At 43.5% G+C, this 20,901-nt stretch overlaps 1 long non-coding RNA gene across 1 annotated transcript; it reads left to right on the top strand.

Annotated features, from left to right (window-relative positions):
- The first annotated feature begins 555 nt into the window (after nucleotides 1–555).
- On the top strand, nucleotides 556–20,298 carry LOC138489680 (uncharacterized). Its single transcript, XR_011274867.1, has 5 exons — nucleotides 556–1,791; nucleotides 4,209–4,334; nucleotides 11,229–11,382; nucleotides 18,606–18,662; nucleotides 20,118–20,298. It is a non-coding gene; the product is annotated as an uncharacterized lncRNA (long non-coding RNA).
- Nucleotides 20,299–20,901: the final 603 nt, after the last annotated feature.

Here is a 20,901-nt window from a genome sequence, read left to right as displayed (position 1 = left end):
AAACATTCTGGTTTTACTCCTTAAAATCAGTCTAGTACTCCAAATTTTTCAAACAGTGAGTAATTGATAAGCTTGGGTCCATCTCTTTATGACGCCTGTACTGCTCCGGTGACGTGTTCGACCCAGTGGCGTGAGCAGCCGCGCCTTCCACAAAGGGGACCTCTGCTATAGTGCTGGCCGATGCACAGAGATTAACATGAATTCCTTTCCTTTACAAGGATTCATAGCTACAAGGAAAGATCGGATATCAAACACGTGTTTATGGACGCGATATAAATAAACTTTCAGATCATATCAAGGAAGCACCTATATTTAAATGCATAGATGTAGTTTTACTTGCCTAAAAATGCACGAGCAAGAAATGGCAACTACCCTTTATACTTAGTAACAATCCTTTTACTCTCAACTTACAAAATATAGGAGATCAAATTCTCTTACCTCAAATTCTTATCTAGCGGCGTGCATGTAAGACCGTCCAGCAGGGGGTGGGGGTAAGGGGGGGGATGGGGTCATTTGGGGCTGGGAACCAAAAGAGGCTTTGAAAAATCGTTCAAAGGGGCCCCATATTGCCAATTTTCAGCAAGCCCAACTCTTTTCCTATGAGAACATGTGGAAATAAAATAGGTTCTCGCACAAAAGAGGCCCAGGCTGCAGAGGCCTACCGGGAAATCTGCCAGAGTTCCCTATAGCTAGTGGGCCCCTGCTTACCAGTGCGCAGCTGGGAGGTGTCAGTGGACAGTTGGAGGGAAGGCCCTGGCATTGACTACACATTGAAGGGCCTGAATTTGCACACTTGAATGGCATAACCTGCCATAGCATGATTTAACCTCAGAAATGTAACTTCCCACCTAGCTTTCTGTAAAGCCATCAAAACACTGCTATTTGTTTGAACTCTACCGCTGCTCGTACACTATCCCATGTCATCTGTCAAATACCTAACAGTATGCAATGCTCTTCATATGTAATACAGATGTATGCACTATGTAACTAAGTCGCTTTCCAGTAACAGCGCCACAATGCCCCCGGGCTGTTTGTGCTCTGGTTGCATGACGGAAAGCGGGTGTATCTGTGTCATAATCCTCCTGTGACTCCTAACAGGACAGTTGAACTCATTGTGTAGATGACAAATTCTTCCTGCCAATACAACTCTCAGCAGTACCAATAGACCAGCTATTGACCGAAAGATTTGATGAACGCCCCAGGATACAGTTCAGCTGAAAAAGAAATGCGCAAAATCAACAGCAATACGTAACAATAATGCTAATGATTGAGTTGTCTATGCTCACGTGCTTATCCAACAGGAGTCCCCTTGAAAACAGAGTGTGATATGGATATCCTGTTCAGACCAATGGGGAGGGGCGTTCTCCTGAAACCAGATGGTAAACAATATGTAAGTAAACTAACCCAGGGAGTAGTGCAAATGGAAAAAAAACAGTTAAACACCAGGTGACAGGCAGACAAGGAGAAGTCTTACCATTGAGACAGGGACGTCATTTGGGGGTTGCCAGAGGTCGCAAAAGCGACCTCTTGCAATTCCCTTACGACCTCTGTAATTATTTTGCGACCTCTGGGTTTAGTTTGGTGTAAAACTATATTTTTAAAAGCATGCTTTCCACCTCCCCATTGCTTTTTAAAGACAGCATTTCCGTCCCTAGATGGCAGCATTTCCTCTAGTGATCCCCTCCTTGACACTCTGACCACAAATAACACAGTGATATTTCGAACTTCACTGGAAGAGGCTGTGAAAGAAATGCTGAATCGAGTCGAAAACAATGCTGACGGCAAGCGCAGGTACGCTCTCACTAACAATAATGCATGCTCCACTGCACAGGCTGTCTCTTGAACAGGCTGCTTTCTTGGCATAAACGAGTTCAGGTTCAGTGAAAGGGTTGTTTACATGAGAGGTCACTGTGCCCTGCTATTTTGCAAAAGCACATGCTCGTGTCCACAGTTGGGTGCAGGGGAAATCAGAAGTTGTTGCAGTCCAGCTAGGAGTATCATGAAACCAAACCCGCAATGCGCACACTTGGGTGGAACATTCTATGAGCACTTTCACATTTTTAGTTTATTCTGTTTATGCAGCAGGAGCAAGGACAGGGCAAGGCAAGCTCCATGATGCCTGCCTGGGGGGCGGGGCGGGCGTGGCTCCACTAGGTCTGGAGGCTGGCTGGAGCGTGTATGCGTATCATTAGCTGTGCTTTCGGAAATGATTCTGTGAAAGCAGAGTGGTACATTTTTTAATAAGCAAGTGCGCGCTGGTATGCTAATGGTCTGAATTGTAATGCACACATTTGCTCTGCAAGTACACACTCTGTAACTGCAAGTTTCCTTGTGTACTTGCAGAGCAAATGTGTGCATTAAATCCTGTGCTTCCATGTCCAAAGAGAGCTGACTGTAAACGTCGTCTTCATTTGCAATGGTGCAATTTTTCTGTTTGAGGCCAGCAGAAAACTGCTGATTCCAGGCATGCTGCACATATGAAATGGTCTAAAAGCAAATGTCACTATCCGTAGAGACAGAGTCACTGTGGGCAACATTGCCAGCATGGAAAGATGTTCGTATTACTGAAGCTGCGTTTTCTTTTCCTCAGAAAGCAGCAGTTGTTTTCCCCCGGGCACATTTGGTGTTGAAAGTGGCACACTTGTTTCATTTCCTCCAGATTGCAGGAGCCTGGGGGGAAGGACGCTCATATGAGGAAGTCCAACATAATTTGGCATGATGAGTTTAACTGGGCTGCAGGCACTCCGCAGAGTTCACCTCCAGCGCGGGTGGGTGCATGCTGGTCAGCTCCCTGGGCTTTGCTGTGGTCTATGAAGCTCCATGGTGTGGTGTGACCATGGGGTCCAGATGCTGCTGACCATGGTGGCGGCCTTCGATCCTTGAGCTCTGAATACTGGCTCTTTCCATCAGATAAGGTCAGTAATAGCAGCGAGAGTACATTGCTTCAAGCAGGTGGGGGCCTGTAATACAAGGCAGGGCACATTGCTTCCTCTAGGTAGGGTCAGCAATAGCAGGGTGACTGATCACATTGCTTCCTGCAGCTAGATCAGTGATATCAGCGTGAGCACACTGCTTCCTCCAGGTGGTGTTAGCCATACAAGTATGAGCACATCATTTCCTGCAGGTCCTGCTCGTTGTGTGGGCAGTGATAGCAGTGTGAGCACTAGTTTCTGCCATGTGGTGTCAGCCATGGCAGTGTGAGCACATTGATTCCTCACAGTGGTGTCAGCCCAAATTGTGAGTGCATTGCTTCCCATATATCAGTGCATACAAATTATTTCCTATAGGTAGTCAGTGGTAGTGTTGCAAGCACATTTCTTTCCAATTTTGGTCAGAAATTGCAGCGTGGGTTCTCTTTATAAAACAGAGTATTGTTGAAAGCCAAACATGGGGGTGAGAAGGTTCAGGATGAGAGGGCATGTGTCATCAAAGCACACGCCTACCGTTTGGATTTTGTTTTCCTTGTAATATTTCATTATAAATGGTTGGGTTTAAAAGGCGAGCACCTTTTATTCTTTGCCCGCATACTTATTGAAATTCTCCTCTCTCATGTTATTTATTTTTTCAGTGTTGATTACTTTTTTTGAATACTCATTTGTCTTGTGCCCTTTCTTCTAAAGGGATAGATCAATTGAAAGAAATTTGTATATTTCACTTCACAATATGTTCACTTACTGTGCATATATAAATGGGTGGCAGCTGCTACAGGGGAAGAGATTCCCCCACTGAGTGATGCAAGAGAGCTTTAACCATCTCCGGGTTGAAGCAGTTCTTTTTACAGCATCTTTTGCAGCGGGAATAGAAAAAGGCCATATGATAGCTATCAAATTGTGACACAATATGCTGCAAAATCAATTGTGCAGTTCAAAATATCTACCGACCAACTTTACAAGCTCTTTACAAACAATCTAGCACTACAGTTATCAGGTTTACTAATGCAGCAAGACATATCCCTGCTGCTTTTAAGCACTCTAATAATAAATGTTATGTTAATAAGAAATGTTACCCCCATACCTAACACATTACCAAATTATGTGGTATGCACATTTAAGGACAGATAGCTGGTAATATGGCTCAGTCGGTTAAGTGTTCACTGCTGGGGTACTTTGCTGCATGCTGCTTTGCCTCTTTTTTTTCGTTCGGTGCATGTTGCATTCAGTTAAGCGTAATTGTGCACCATGACCATACGTTGCCATTTTCTTCTATAGCAGGTTTCTGCATCCTGTGGCACAGGACTGGGAGCAGGATGGCAGGAACCCACTAACCCCAAGCAGAAGCAGCTTCTATTGCCTTGTCCGAAACCTCGAGATGACCGCAACTGCAGGCAAGCCAAGGTAAGTGTAGATGCTTACATTCACAGTAATTTGGTAATATGGGCCTGTACACACTGATATTAACGCTACACATGGTGATCCTTTCTTGTATGAAATGTATATCATATTACAGTGATATAACCATGTTTCTTAGTGCACTGAGGAACAGTGCTATGTGATGCCACTTCCTGTGTTGTCAAAGGGGCAAAATGTTGTGTGCCATCACTTCCTCTGATGTCAGGAGGGGCGTGGTCAAATGACATCACTTCCTGCAATGTCATCAGAGGTCAAGGGTTATTGGATGTCACTTCCGCTACCCCTGGCATTTTGGTGAAATGACGTCCCTGCATTCAGATGCAGTATTAGTCAAGAAATGCGTGATGTTCTGGTAAGGTTGCAAAGTCTTGACGAATGATCCCCTGTACTGCTGGCACGAGGGCGCCTAGTCCTTTACCCAACGGCACGAGGACGCCTAAATTCCACAGTAGTGCTCAACGAGGCAGTCTCTAGTCCGAGCACTCAATAAGTACAAAGTTCCAAAGTCAGCGAGAGTACAAATATCCTTAATAAGTTGCTTGCGGGTGAGCGTGGATGAAATGTCCGTGATGCACAAGGACTCCGAGGATGATCTGGTTCGTATTGATCCTTGCGGTAGCAGAGCAAGATAGAAAACAAAGCAATCCAAGGGACAAGACCAGGTCGGTAATTCACGGGCTGCACCAAGAACAAAACGTAGACAGTAGCAATCCAAAGGTCGGGCCGTAATCAATACCAAAAGTTCCAGAACTAGACAAGGGACGAAGAGACAGCAAATCCGGGTACAACTAGCGAGAAATCTAAAACCAAGAATCCAAAAACACACATAGTGTAGCACAATAAAGCTGCCGAACAATACAAATTCAGAAGCGCTGCTCAGTTGTTTGGGCAGAGCTTATAAAGAGTCACCTGATCCATTGTAGGTTACGCTGTTGTAGCCTTGTTCATGCAGAACCGTGTGCTGGGCACCAACATCTCCATGGCAACCCCCAACATGCATGAAAAAACGTGTTGCATGAGGGAGGTTTGCCGGAGTTCATTGCCATATGCAATTGCTTTCCTTGGCCCTTGCCTGATGTAAATGAGGCGAATGAAAGGGACAGAGTATGGCCCTGTACATAATCGTGGCAGGCTTTCCTCATAGACAATGATGGTTTCCTGACAGTCTGGGCCATAGGGAGTCAGGGAAAAAATCTAATGAAATGAGTGGAGGGGAAGTAGGGTCAGTCAGTCGGAGATTGTAGGTGCAAGAGAAGGCAGCTGTGGAGGCGCAGCATGAGAATTGAAGAAGCAGCTCAGAGTTGTGTAGGGAGAAAAGGAAAAGAAAAGATAAAGAAAAAGAACAGTGTGTGATGCTCCGAGTCGTAGATGTGATGTTGGTGGTTTGCCCCCAGGAACCCTGTGGTCATGCCTTGCCCCCGTACCTTGGAAGGAGACGCAGGACACAGGTCTTAACTCTTTGGGCTCCTGGCACACACTAGCGAGCATGGGTATGCCCACTTTATTGAATACACATGCGCGACGGCGAACGCCGCCGCAGCACTCAAGTGATAACATCACATTCCTCCTTTTCTATAACAAAAACCAACACAGCCGATTGGCGTAACATGCTGTCAACATGACAGACACATATGTAACAACACATCAGCATACAGTGTGCCCAACATGGGCAATGCAGGGAAATGCAGATTGGTCATCTCAACTCGGGTCCATGAGGCAGTTCCTGAACCGCACTGGACACTGACGGCCTTCTTGGCGGGGATAACATCCCTGCGTCACGGCCTCTCCTCCCACTCTTGCCAGGTCATCATTGTACAAGTTCTGGGAACCCAGTATCCTCTTATGGGGGCTGTTCCCTGTCCACGTTATGGGCCGGGGAGGCTTCTTCACTTGCATCTATCTGCTTCTCCCCCCTCCAACATTCCGAAAGAAACAAGAATTTCTTGTCACCGCCCCTCTCTGATCCGCAGCGGTCACCATGGACCCTTTTACCTGGGTTACTCCCATGGGCATAAGTTCATAATTGAGGGACAGCTTTCCTTTCAAACAGGGATTCCTCACCAGGACCGTGTCACCCACCTAAATGTCTGGTGGGTTTAGCCAGCATCTGGCATTCTTTCTCTCATTGTGCACTTGCCGGCTCTCTGCTATCGTCTGGTCATTGATAATGCCGGGCAGTTTAAAGACCTGTCTCAGGAATTAGCCCTCCCAGGCACCTGTTAAAAAGGGCTACCGCTGCGGGTACCCCCGTTGACTGGTGGGGAGTGGCCATCCAGACGTTACTTTCCTGTGCGTAATGCATCAGTCTGCCAAGAATTCTGCAAAATGTCCACCCTGAAATGGTGGCCGATTGTCAGAGCAGATGACTTGTGGGAACCCATGGGTGTCGAACACCTTTTCCATCACTTGAATAATCTGTTTGCAGGATGTCGACTCTACCAGCTCTACCTCCTGGTATCTTGACCACTGGTCAATGATTGCAAGAAAGTACATTCCTCTCCCTGTCGATCCAAAGCAGACATGCACTGTCTCCCAGGGATTGTTGCTTCTCGCCATAGACTCAATGCTGGGCTCCTTGTTTACAGGGGCGTCCGCTTGGCACCAGATGCACCTGCTGACCTACTCTTCCACCCTTGTCTCCAGCCCTGGGAACCATACTTTGGGGCGTAATCTCGCCTTTGTCTTTGCTGTGCCCTGGTGGCCACAGTGGGCTAGCTCCACCATTCTCCCCACCAATGTTCTCGGAACTACTATCTGGTGGCCCCGTGATAGCAGTCCTTACCCAGTCACCGAGAGTTTGTGTCGGGCTTACCACAGCTGTTCCATTTCACGTTGAGTTTCCTTGTCTCTGCGCATGGTATTTGACAGTACTTGTCTCCAATCACCGCTCACAATGGCCTCTTGAATTAGCTGGAAGCATTCATCCTCTCTCGAGGCCCCCACTACCTCTTCAAGTGTCAGGGCGACAGGCTTTGCTGTGTCCACCACCAGGCGGACGTGCTCCTCACTATTCTCAGCCGCCGTCGCCTCCCGATCACTGCTGCCCCTGGGATGTGTTGACAAATAATCCACTGGCTTGTGGGTTGTCTGGTCTGTAGTTCAGCCTAACTCCGTATTCCATGAGAGCTGGCATCCACCGCTCTATCCTGGGGGGGTGGCTTTGACGAAGAACCCGCCAGGATGGGAAGCAATGGCTTGTGATCTGTGATCACAGATACAGGCTTCCCCAGGATATACATCCGGAAGTGCCGACAGCCCCACAAGACTGCCAGCGCCTCCCTCTCAATCTGAGAGTATCTTTGTTCAGCTGCAGTGAGCGCCTTGTTGGCATAGGCGATGGGTTTTGTTTGCCCCTGGGTGTCTGGCTGGAGGAGTACTGCACCTAGCCCGACCAGGCTGGCGTCCACAATTATTTCGGATTCCTTTCCTGGATGGAAATATTCCAACGTTTCATCATCCGTGAGTGCTTTCTTAATGGTGTCAAATGGTGTTTGTTCAGCTTCCGCCCACACCCAGGTGGTGTCCTTCCTGGTTAGGAGCCAAAGAGGCTCTGAGAGGGTTGCCAAGTTCGGAATGAATCTCCTGCAGTAGGTCACCATGCCGAGGAAACTCCTGACCTCCGAGATGTTTTCTGGAGGTTTCGCCTCTTGAATGTCTCTGATCTTCTGTGGATTTGGGGAAATTCCCTTTGCATAAAAAAGTAACCCAAAAAACTCGATACTGTCTTTGAGGAACTCACACTTTTCACGGTGGAGAGTCAAACCTAGCTTTCTGATCCTCTCCAGTGTCTTCTCCAGGCGAGTCATGTGCTCGATCTCTGATGTCGCATATACCAAGATGTCATCACTCAGGTTAATCACACCCTCCAGACCCCTGATAACATTTTGAAAAACCTCGGCCCCCGAGGAGACTCCAAAGCTTAGGTGCTTATGTTGGTACAACTCATGATGGGTCATGAAGGTCGTTATGTAGAATGAGCCGCTTAAGCGGCCAGGACATTTCTGAGAATATGGAAGGGGAGGTTCTCCCGGAGGAAAGGGAAACAGAATGCGATGTAGAATAAGCTCGAGTTGGGGGGGGGGGGTACAGGGTAAGCAGTAGATACTTAACGATATGTACATGATGCTGAAGTATTATGAAAAATACTGCTGTTTTTGTTGAATGTTGATTGTTAGTTGTAAAAACCAATAAAATCGTAAAAAAAATAAAATAATGTAGCATGAGTATGAGTGTAGTTCTAACTGGTGGTAGCAGGATCGCAGATCAAGTTTGGTGAACACCTTGGCACCTTGTAGTTCCCCCACCACATCATGCAGTGTTGGCGTGATATGTATCTCACGTTTGATGGTGAGGTTGGGTAGCCTCATGTCCACGCAGATGCAGACCAAACCTGGCTTCTTCGGTTTGGCTGCTACCACAACTGGGGACACCCAGGGGTTGCGCCTTCCACCCTGTCAGTCAAGAAAAATGGATACCTCGCATGATTAATGACAAACGTATTTTGGTGGCCGAAGGTCAACCGTCTCATGCACGAAACGATAGAAATACAGGTTTCCAAGTTTACCAATGAACGGCCATTTTGATGTAACAATGATCGCCATTTTGTTTTCTAACAATTGCTCATTGCTTTCTGTTCATATTGCTTCGCAACACATTTTCTGCTTACACTGCTCGACTGTTAACATTGTTGTCTGAACGTGAAAGGACAAGGCCGCAGGGCCGCGAGGCTAATAAGAGTTTGTTGAAACACGACGTAGGCAGTGCCGGGAAGGAATGCCCGGCTCCCTCCCGAATGTAGCCTTCAAGCAGAGCCACAGGGCATTTAATCATTTAACAGCTGCCAGCCAGTCTCGTTATATGGTAGAATATGTTAGAATAAAGCAGCAAAAGGCTTGAATTATGCTCTTCTTACGGCCCCCCTTTTCCGAGCCCTGTAGAGCGTGTCGGCTCCCAGGACACGAATAGCACCCATAGATAGCAAGGTCTGGAATGTGACTCTTCCCCCGTATGTAGCTTGCTTCCAAGAACAGAAGCACTGTGTTCTGTTCAACAAAGAAAAGATGTCTCCGCACTTGCAAAGTTGCATATTGTTGCTAGAATAGACGTTTGAAGGTGTCATATTCGTCAAAAGTGTCCATCATCAAACTGAGTTCAAAGAAACCCAATAAAGGGGGGTGTTAAACATGTCACAGCTGATTGTATGATATGCATTTTGTATATATGTAACTGATGTACGTAATTCGCTCTCTTGCGTCCCTTGAGGCCTAGAGATACACGTCGCGGGGCGTGAGACAGAGTTGGCCAACTGAAACTATTTGCTTTGCAATAAACCCTAGCTTTGGGAATACAACCTTGTGTCTGGCGTATCTATCGTGCGTGGTGACGTGCCTTGTTTCCATAGACGTGAGGGACCCCTAGGGGCCCCTTTCAAACTTCTCAATTATGTCTTGGTCGACAAGGTTCTGTAGTTCTTTCTCTACTTGCTTCCTCAGGTGGGATAGTATGCGCCGATGTTTTAGGGCTGTCAGCACACAGTCTCATCAATATGAAGCTTGATGGGCTCATCCTTGTGCTTCCCGACCCCTTGGAATAGTTTGGCAAACCTCTGCATCATGTCGTTGATGTCTTCTGCATGCACCATGAGTGCAAAATGTACGATTGCCAGCACCTCCAATGCAGTACAGCTTAAGAGTGAGTGCGGACTAATGTCTGTCACGAAGAATCTCGCTCGGATGGCCTTGTCTGCATGGGTAACTTGGGTTACAAACGCGCCTTGGAGGGGCAGAGGTTGAGTCCCTCCGAACGAAAATATTTTGAATCGTGCCTTTTCTAACACCGGAGACCCTGGGATTGCCTCATAGTGGCGGGCCGCTAGTACGCACATGGATGCCCCTGCGTCCACCAGCACCGGAGTCGATGTCCCACATACTGCCACTGTGCACGCAGGTTGCATTCTTTTCTTTTTCACAAAGTCAATGCTTGATATAAAGCAGACCTCTTCATCCTCCTCTTCTTGTTCGGCTATTTCCAGGTTCAGCATGTCCTGTTCAACTGCGGCCACCTGTCTTTGACGCCGCAGCGTGTCGCTGACCATTCTGCTCGGCCCCCTGGGAATGGTGATTGGAGCAGAGGCACGACACATTCTTGCAAAGTGTCCTGCGGCCCCACAATGCCCACACACTCTCCCCTTCACGGGACAGTCATCTGCTTGAGGAGGTTGTACAGACGGTAGCCCCTCCTCCCCCTCAAACTGAATGCAGATAACTTGTCGGGTTGATCAATGACTCTAATACTGCAAAAATTAGAAATGTAGTGCCTTTCAGAAAAGCGCTTTGAAGGGCCATCTATTTTGTGACGTCAGAATGTCTTGCACAGTAGAGAATATGTCAAGTAGTACATGTTTATCATGAATCATCAAACAATCTTGATTCAAAACTGAGTAGGGACTAAGCTATAATTAAAAATAGGTTGGTCAGGCATTTCGTAATTTGGTCAGCTATTTTTGTTAAGACAAGTAAGATGGATGTTGGGCATACAAAATGGTCGATTTGTACAAAGTCATGATGATGTCAGTGGATAATCTTTTTCATAGAAGTTCATGAAGAGTCCACTGGTATAGAATGAGCTGGGTGAAACCTGTTCAAACTTGTTCAGAGTGGCAGCTAAGGCAACCAACCAAGGATTGGAAAAGGGGTTGTCTTCAAGTACCAAGGCCAATCAGGATGTTTTATGTTAATTACTAGATTACCTCACTTTTTATGACTGAATATAAAGGACTGAAATCAGAAAGGAGTTGGGAGTTGCAGTTTTTTCTTCTGTGTGCTGTATGATGTATCCTGGTTTGCTGAAAAGAATAAACAGATATCTTTTAAAACCCAGCCTCAGTGTCCTGATGTGTTTAAGCCTGCCTTTCCTGACCTTGGCGTGCCAAGGCCCAGAGAAAGGGTGTCGGGACCTTCTCTTCACATTGCGAGCCAGCCCAGGAGTGCTGAGATGATCTTCTCCAGGACCATGAAGTGAATCTGAAATACAGGTACATGCTAACAGGACTGGGAGGGAGAGAGATGGGGGCAAACTGCAGATTCCTGCACATCATTAAGGAGAGCAGGCTCCCAGACCTGAAAGCATGGGAGGGTGCCTTGGCACCTATGGATTGGGGGCTATTTTTTGGAAGTCTTCCAAGAAAAATTATTTGTAATTATTTTTTTAAAATCTTCCAGAAAAGTTATTTTGAGTTATAAAAAAAATATATTGGGCGGGGGTGCTCATTAGAAAAATGTTTTTATCTTGGTAAATCAATGATTTGAAAAAAATAATATGTTAGAATAAGTAACAGGGGTTGGGGTAAACAGCTAGAGATGATGACCGTCCTGTTATTAAGTAATTGACTTGGGGAAAGAGCCAAGCAATTGAGAAACTGTGCAATGAGGATCCTCACAGTAAAGTAAGCCCAGTGTCCTTCGTCATAGCACCTATCAGAAGGAGTCATATCTAGAGCTCCAATAGTGGGTGACGTAGACGACGGACATGGTAAAAGACATGCCTAAAGAGAATGACTCAAACTATTTAGGAGTATTTATAAGGGGCAAAGATAGTCTTGAGGAATGTAGACTAAAATGTATGTGCCGCCCAGTCTGTCAAGTTTGTCAAATTGTATTGTGTGTTATGTATTTGTATGAAGTTTTTATGATAAAAAGTTAAGAAAAGATATGTTTACTTAGTTGAGGAAAAATTGGCACCAATCCAAATATTAAAGTGATCAATAGTGTAGAAAATAGGATGTAAAAATGAGCTAAGGATGAGAATGCACATGTGTGCGTCATTTAAATTATGGTAAATGAAATATTAGGCGAGATAGTGCAAGCAAAAGTCAGAAAACGCAGTCAATTTGAATCTATGTAGTAGCCAGATTCTGGCAGATAGAGAGTTAATTCTTATATTCATGAACAGAATACATTCCTGCCTAGCCAAAGAATGTTGAACGATAAAACTTCGCACTTCGATTGTCAGGAACGAAGAGCACAGAAAATATGCTTTATGGGGAAAAAATTATTTGTGTTTTACAAGTGCGCAGACACTTTAAACTTCTGCAGCAGGAAGACGCTAGGAGTCAAAGGGTTAATCTCATGTATTTATGTAGTTAACACCTTTAGGAACTTAAAATACTTTATACGATAGAAAAATGCACTAGTTTTAGTGTAAACGAAGCCCAGATAAGATATGACAAGATGTGAAAAAATGGCAGTTTGAGCTGTTGACTGCGTAGTCTGCAGTGGAGAAGGCTGTAATTCTGCCAATACCTTCCTTTCTTGCTTGTAGAACAGAGCTGAGATACATACAGGGTTTAAAAGTAACTCTTGTGCAGAAAAGGAGATCTTTTTGAAGTGTGTAGCTTGGCAGTTGGCCAAGATAGACTGCGCGCTGATGAAAGTGGACAGTGTTTGCATAAAGGATTAGGAGATAACAGCCGACACAGTTAGGCGAGGTAATTTATGATCACAGTAACAGTTTTTGAGTAACATGCAACTCAGTCAGTGTGCGCAGAAGAAATGAGGGAACCCCTTGGCTGCGAACTGAAATGAACAGAGCAAGTTAACCCCCTAGTGATCGGTATGCCGAAAAAGCGAATATTCAAATTGAAGGGTTGAAAGTTTTTGTTTTGTATTATCAGAACACCTTTCAGGATTGCATGGGCTGTGTCCCAATATAAGGGAAGTGTTTTGGTCATATTAGCCGGGTGGAAATTAATGCTTTTTTGATGGGTGCACAATGAGAATTCCCCTAAGTTATTGATTTTATGTGTGGCAAAAACATGGGACATTTAGAAATGTCCATGAGTTATTGAGTCATGCACAGGCTGACTGAGCAATGAAAAGGGAATGAGACATGAAAACAGATTTTTATTGCACCATGAAGAGGAAAGGATACAGATTGCTAAAAGGAAACAGGTGGGTGCTTTAGGCAACCAGAATGAGGAGAAGATTGGGAATTGGGAATAGAGAAGTATTGCAATGCAATGGTAGCATGAAGAGTAATGCATGCAAGTTTATAAATTTGCACCAAATAAATCTGGAATACAGTAGACAGATGGCAAGTAAGGGAGCAATGTTTCCAGTGCTGTATATTATGTCTGTAAGATTTGAGGACATTTGGAGACAAAAGTGGAAATAATGTGTCTAGAATCACACAAGTTGGGAGAAGTGTAGCCGAGATTCAAAATGTACTTCTGAGTGCAAATTGTGTCAAAAAACAGACCAATGTGCTAGTGGATGTTTTTTCAATTAGGTACAGCAGATATCTATCAGGGAGGAAGAGAACAAATGAATTAAAAGGCAATATTTGTTTGCTGACAAAAACATGATGAATAGATGTAAAAATGAAATTTATATATTTTAGCATAAAAGAAGCAGTAAGCATTGAAGGAAGTGCTCGAATGCCGTACTGACATGGGCATGCATTCATGTAGATGCACTGACATGAGAGAGAATATATATATATATATATATATATATATATATATATATACACACACACACACACACACACACACACACACACACACACACACACACACACACACACACACACCTTTTGTTTTTACAGTTAGCATGACAGATGATGTGAAAAATATGAACAGCTAGTAATCTTTAGAGAAAAATAGGAAGAGCAGAAATGTGCGTGTTTTTAAATATTGAGATGGTTTGTCAAAAACAAAACATGAGAGTAGGAACAGTAATTATATTTTACCGCGGTCATAGCAAAGATTGTTTGATGTAGCTATGAAGGCGGTTTGAGAGCAAGAGGGAGTAGCAGTGAGATCGCCAGAGAAGAATGCAGCAGTTATCGCACATTCTGGCCAGCCTTGAGAAAAGTCTGCGAAAGTCCAGGCTGGTTCAAACAAACAAAAATGTTAGGCCTGCTATGGGAAGGACGGTGCATCAGACACAACTACCACGAACACGGCAGGATTTGCAATTAGCAGCCTGTGCCCATGCAGATACGACAGAGCGCACATTGTACACACACATGAAAGTCAAGAATATGCAGGACGGACAGATCTAAACATAGGAGGCTTGTTCTGCCTCAAGCATAGAGCCTTGCTTGTGGATAGGTTGATTTAAAACAGAGACTAGAAAGGTGAGAGCCACACCAGTCGGGGACAAAGATATGGCAGACCAAGAAGGGGAAACCTTTCAAGAGAAACAGATTGCTAGTGCATGTGATCCCAAGGGGAGGGGAGTTCTTAGACAGACAAAGAAGTGAGATGGTCAGATCTAGATCTACCCAAATTGAGGGCGCCAGAATCTCTGGCATGACTAGATCAACCAAGAGGGCAGCCCCATAGTGAGAGAGGGGACTCACCAACTTATGTGAGCAGGTTAAAGTCGCTACCTGGAAGGAGGTGGTGTGGAACCATTGTCCCTGCTATAGACAGACAGACGATGGGGGATGAATGTGAGTTTGGGATATCGCAGTTTCCTTTATTAAAGAAAGGAGGAGCCAGACTACAGTATATACCATAGCCACAAATGGATAAGGATAATTTAAGGTGTAAATTCCAGAGTTTAACTTCTGGCACTGGAAAATGGATACATGAGTTAGGAAAAATGAAAAGAGGAAACACGTTAGCTATACAACACATTAAAGGTCTCCTAGCCGCTATCCTTGGGGAGAGAGCAGACGATGTTTGGTCGAGAGCAGGATACTCGAGTGTCACTATGCAGAACACGGCTCATGATGGGGCACCATTTAATAACTGTAGAGCAGTAGTTTGGAAAGTGCTTAGAGTGCTTTATATGGACAAGTTGGATATGGGAACTATAATGACGAAAAAGATGCAGGAAGGGGATGATCCTCTTATTTACATTCAACATTTTCAGCAGGAATGTAGCCTGAAGACTCGCGAACCTTGGGGAGAATCTATACCTGTGTTCTGCCATATATTATGTCAAGGGTTGCCAGAGCCAGTACAGAAGAAGCTCAAAAAAGTGGTGGGCATGAAAGTAAAGCCATGGGCAGAAATACAGCTGCCCATCACACATTATTGCAGATTACTGAAGGAGAAGAGTCGACAGAAAGATGATACCAGGAAAGGTGAAGAAGTGAAATTAGTGCAGAAAGAAATGTCAAAATGCGCCATAGAAGGGGCAATGTTGACTAGCGGAGAAGGGTCGAGTTCACAACAAACAGCAGGCATACCAAAGGCAGTTTGATCAAGGTAATAATGTATTTATACCACGAGGTAGGGGAGGTTTCCGAGGCAGAGGCTTCAAGAATAATCAGGGACATTTCCAGAATAATTAAAGAGGATTTCAAAACATACAGAACCATAATCAAGGCATGCAAGGAGGGCACGTTAGGAGACCTCCTGTATGTTGGACATGTGGAATGACAGGACACATTAAACATATGTGCGGAAGTCAAGGGTTCATGCAAAATGGACAATTCTCAAGAGGGGGAACCACATACCCACCTGTATACACTCAACAAAGTGGAGAGGGGTTGCCCAGGATCAGGCATTATATCAAACATGAGCACTGGGGGTGCAACAGGTACAGCAGCTTGGGAAAGGTGAAAAACAGATTTACTGCAGAGGGCAAGTGCAGTGAGCCCACATGCAGACTATGCAATATGCAAACATGGAATACATAGTGACACAAAAGGGTGAAGGTGACATTATGGAAGGAAGAAATGCTTTCACAAAGAGCAAGGGTATTCATACACCCACAGTGGGACAGCCTCAAAGGGCAACTTGATGTGCTAAGCCTCAAGGAGTGCCGAAAACAAATATGGCAAAGGGAGAACATTTTTTGTTCTAGTCGTAGACATTGGGACTGTATGTCCAGGCAGCAAAGATAGAAAGGTGTTGAATGAATATTAGAAGATTGAGGGTTTTTGTTGAAGACTATAAATGCAGTTTTTTGCCTAGTGATGAATAAGTAGTCTCTGGAGGAGAGTGTGTTATGAGGATTTTTTGTTATATTTGTGATAGACACATGTTAATGTTTTGAGAAAGGGATTGGATGATACAATTTAAACATGATAATTTTGTTTAGTGAATTAAGGATAGTGTGGTCCACTTTTTGGAATGCACCATGTGAATGTGGGTGAATTCATAGAGGCCCTATGAGATGTTTCTAGCAGAACCAGAGGTTTGTATTGTTTTAATGAAAGCACAGTGCTGCAGATGGCTTTGTGACCTAGTGTAAAAGTGGTGAGAATATTTGATGGCTTTAGTTTCAGACCACGGATATTTACGAACACAGAGGGGGACAGATGACCCCCATAAAAAATAGAAACAGCCATAGTATAAGAAAAAAATGGCAAATGATCAAGGAAGGAATAATAAGAATGGACCAGAGAGGACAGTGTTGGTTCTTAAGAGAAAGGTCCATGTTGGTTAAACAACACTAATGATGACATATCTAGGTAGGGCTTAAAGAAGGATCACATGGTGTTTCTTTAGGAACATCACACACTAAAAAAGAAAGAAAATGAAACATTTTATTGCATATGGCAATAATAGAGCAGCATTCAGTATAATTTTCAGAAGACTTGGAGAAAGTGCCAAAATGTCAGGTAGACTATGGGCCTTTTTTACATGAGTCCAGAAAAATGAATTAGGAGAAGATGAAAATAAATAATTAACTTTAAACAGTATAGGAATAAGGAGATCGGTTTATAAAAATTGACATCATTTTGATGAAATAAATAAATAATGAATTAACTGAAATATTCATGAAGAAATGATTGGATGAATGAATGAATGGACTTAAAAGAATAAAAAGCATAAACAATTACAAAATTCAGATTAAAAGAAATTGCACCAATGAAGGCTGATGCCAAAATTGAAAAACATTGTGCATCTCAATAAAAGAGGATGATGGAATTAATAAAGGGCCAAGGGGGTATAGTTAATCAAAATTGAGTTAACTGTACAAGGAAAATTTTGTTCGGAGCCAATTCGAGAGAACATACAAGGGTAATCCCCAGGTTGAAGGAGGTAGCAATCTTCTCCAGCGGGGCAACCATGGGGCTCTCATCTTTTCTCAGTGATAGGGAATGCAGGGTTATTCAGGGTGAGGCAGAGTCCCCCCCGATTATTTAAAAATTCGGAGTTCCTAAAGGGGCCTGTTTATAGCCCTGTATATATAATATTTTTACTGTTCCCTTCTTCCAATACTTTCATTGTAATGACATAGAATCTATTAACTATGCAGATGATTCTCGGTGTCTGATACCCCTCACTAGTAACCATGAGTATGATGAACATCATCTCAATAAGGTATTTGCCATTGTGGAACACTGGATGATTCAGAATAATCTTGCTCTTAACAAAAACAAGACCGAGTTCATGGTTGTGGGCTCCCAACACCTAATAAAAAACATTGGGTGTATACTATGAGAGTTTTAATCTCAACGGTACTAATATTTTTACCCAAACAAAGGTTAAAACCCTGGGAGTAGTGTTGGATCAGCACCTCACTACGAAAGAGCATATTAGGACCATCGTCTCATCATCTGCATTTCACATAAAACTTCTGGCACATCTGCGCCCGTTTATTAGTCAACAGAATGTGGAAACTATTGCCAGAGCAATAGTGGGTGCTAAAATAGATTACTGCAGCAGCTTCTTGATAGGTATTAACAAAGGAGATTGTAAAAGATTACAGGTGGTGTAGAATAGCGCAGTGGCAATGGTAACTGACATTGCGCGTAGAGACCACATCACCGAAGCTCCCTGCAACCTTCACTGGCTCCTCGTCGAATCCACACTTGTTTATCACCTTGCCCTCATTGTTTTTAAATGCCGCCAGGCCAGGGTTCCGTAGTATCTTTAAGCTCTGATCAGCGATAAGGTGCAAACTAGGTGTTTAAGATCCAATAACACCAACCTGCTACACATTCCGAAATCCAATACCGTCAGGGCCAGCAAAACAGCTTTCATGCATGCTGCCCCTAGAATATGGAATGGTCTTCCACCAGATCTTAGAGAAGTGAATTCTATTGATGTTTTTAAAAGCAAACGACGTGGCTTTTTAAATAATTCTGTTTTTAATAATTTGTTATCGTTTTTTAACTGCACGTCGATTTTTATTACTTATTCTATTAACGTTTTATGTTGTATGACTCATTGGCGCCCTCAAGCCTCCGGGTCCAAGGCAGCGCGATATAAATTACTAAATGTAAAAATGTAAATGTAAGTAAAACAACATTATTTGAATGTATTTCATGGTGTTGGTTTACATCTTATAGATGAAGATCATGGACCTTTCTCAAACATAGGATGAATGTCTACATGGCCTAAAAAAGGTGAGAAACAATATATCACGACACAGGTGAGTGCTAGTGAACAGGGAGAGAAGAAAAAGAGGTAAGTATGGGTTCACACCACAGGGCGTGGACACACTGTTCATCATTATTAGGGGTAAGAGGACCCATGTGAGCAACAGAAAAAGAGGCAGTTAGAGATACAGTGTTTTAATTACGTAGCCATTTTCCCCAAGATAGGTGCAAAATAGGTGTGTATAGAGTAGTATATAGATAGAAGCATGGCCACCTCAGACAACGCAGGACATAGAAGACGTCAAATAAAGAGTGGGTAACCCTTTTTAGTTTTTGATAATTGGCAGGATGCCAAGAAGAGTAGTTTTGACAAAAAAGGATAGGAAATGTATAGAATAGACAAACAATTAGTGTTTTATGTTAAAATGGGAAGGCACGTAGTAAGAACCGGTGCCAGATTCCAGAAAAACAGGCGTAGGCTAGATTAGTGTAGCACAGTGAAATGTTTCTTTCTCAAACAGGATGAAAACACAGCACAGAAGGAAAATGACCATGGTCCTACGTGATCGAAAGGAAGATGGTGAAGAAAAGACGATACACTTGCAGCAAAGCAGACAAAGCACTTGCAGCAAAGCAGGTGAAGCACGTTCTGCTAAGCAGACGAAGACCGTTCAGCAAAGCAGTGAAAAAGACAAAGTATAGGCTTTAATATTATACAGGTTCAGTACAGAGTTTTTTTCTTATGTGCACCACTGAGTCAGAGAAAGCCTATAATTTAAATGGGCTGAAAGTAGTGAGAAATTACCATAAGAAAAACATTTTTGTTAGCAGCAAGGATAAAGGGTTTAACTTGACCCCCTTGCCAGCCCCCCCGGTGACTTTTGTCGCTATTTTGGTTTCCTACAGAAAAAAAGGGATCCCTGCCAGCAGTGTCCTCTTTTTTCTATGGCTGCACCTAGAAGACAGGAAAAGAAGAAGGCATCCAGTCTTGTTATATTTGTTTATGTTGTCTGTTTGTTTTTTTATTATTTTTGTCTCCTTAGTCTGAAAGTGTCGACCTTTGGAGAAGAGCGAGTCCCCTAAAGAGACAAAACAATTTTTGTAAAAAGAAGCCCATAAAACATAAGGGAAAAAAGGAGGCAGGCAAATGTATTTATTCCCTAAAAACTAGAAGCAAGTGACTATGTTTATTGTAAACACACCAGGTCCAGGTATTAGACAGCATACATTAAGAAATAGTAAACGTGTATGCAAAAGGGAGCATATCCATAGCTTTGGTATATAAAGAACCAAATTATATGATACATTTTGTTTTAGGAGGCAGGGATGTTCACAAGTGATATATGATGTAGCTTGTTTAAAAGGCAGGAATGTCTGAAGGACATACAAGAGTAGTTTTTAAGGGTTGGGTCAAGAAGAAAAGTATTGATGATAGAGACATATTTATTTCTTAAAGGAAACTCATTCAGCTTTTTATTACAGGTGGACGAAAAGGAGGTGTATACATCGGGAGATTGACGGCACTCGACCCTATGAGCAAAAGACCGGTTAAGGAACACAACCAAAATACCAGTTGAAAAATTACCCATGGTTGAAAAAAAACTGTCTCTGCAAAAGCTCCCCATCTTTGTTTCCCCCAGAAAAAAAATAACAATTGCTTTTCCGATCGACTATTCTTTGATGACATGAATCAAAATGTATTGTTGTTGGATAAAGATAATGGACTCCTAGCCCAGGCATTGAAAGGGCCTGGGAGACTTGCTGCAAAACAGCTCAAAGGACAAAAATGATCAGATCAGGAAAAAGATCTGTGGACATGGAAGATACCAAAGCAAGATGAATTGGGTGGAAGATGTGGTAGTGAAAACTGTACTAATGAAAAGAAACATTAGACAATGTATGGGGTAGACAATGAAGAAACCAAGGCACTGAAATGTTATGGGGTGGGAGTGATACAGAGATGTGCAGTAAAAATCACACGTGATCAAACTTGTGAACATGGGCTGGTGGGTTTCCTCAAAGTAAAAAAAGTCTGATTCTCATAGTGGCCATAAATGGCCTGTTGTATAATGTAGTATATAATTAAACTGGGTAATGGAAGTGAGACTCAGATCAAAGTAAACAAAGGTATTCTTTAGGGACACATACATGTTTAGACTAGGAGAATATAATATGTTAATACTGACGCTGTAGAAATGTTTTAGGGTACCTCTCAGATTGGAGTAAATTGTTTCAGAGAAAAGGGTGATTGTGACAACGATTTTTA

The sequence above is a fragment of the Ambystoma mexicanum genome, chromosome 9, assembly GCF_040938575.1.
Source record: "Ambystoma mexicanum isolate Mex_15411 chromosome 9, UKY_AmexF1_1, whole genome shotgun sequence".
Taxonomy (NCBI): Eukaryota; Metazoa; Chordata; class Amphibia; order Caudata; family Ambystomatidae; genus Ambystoma; species Ambystoma mexicanum.
This window is presented reverse-complemented; position numbering and strand designations above follow the sequence as displayed.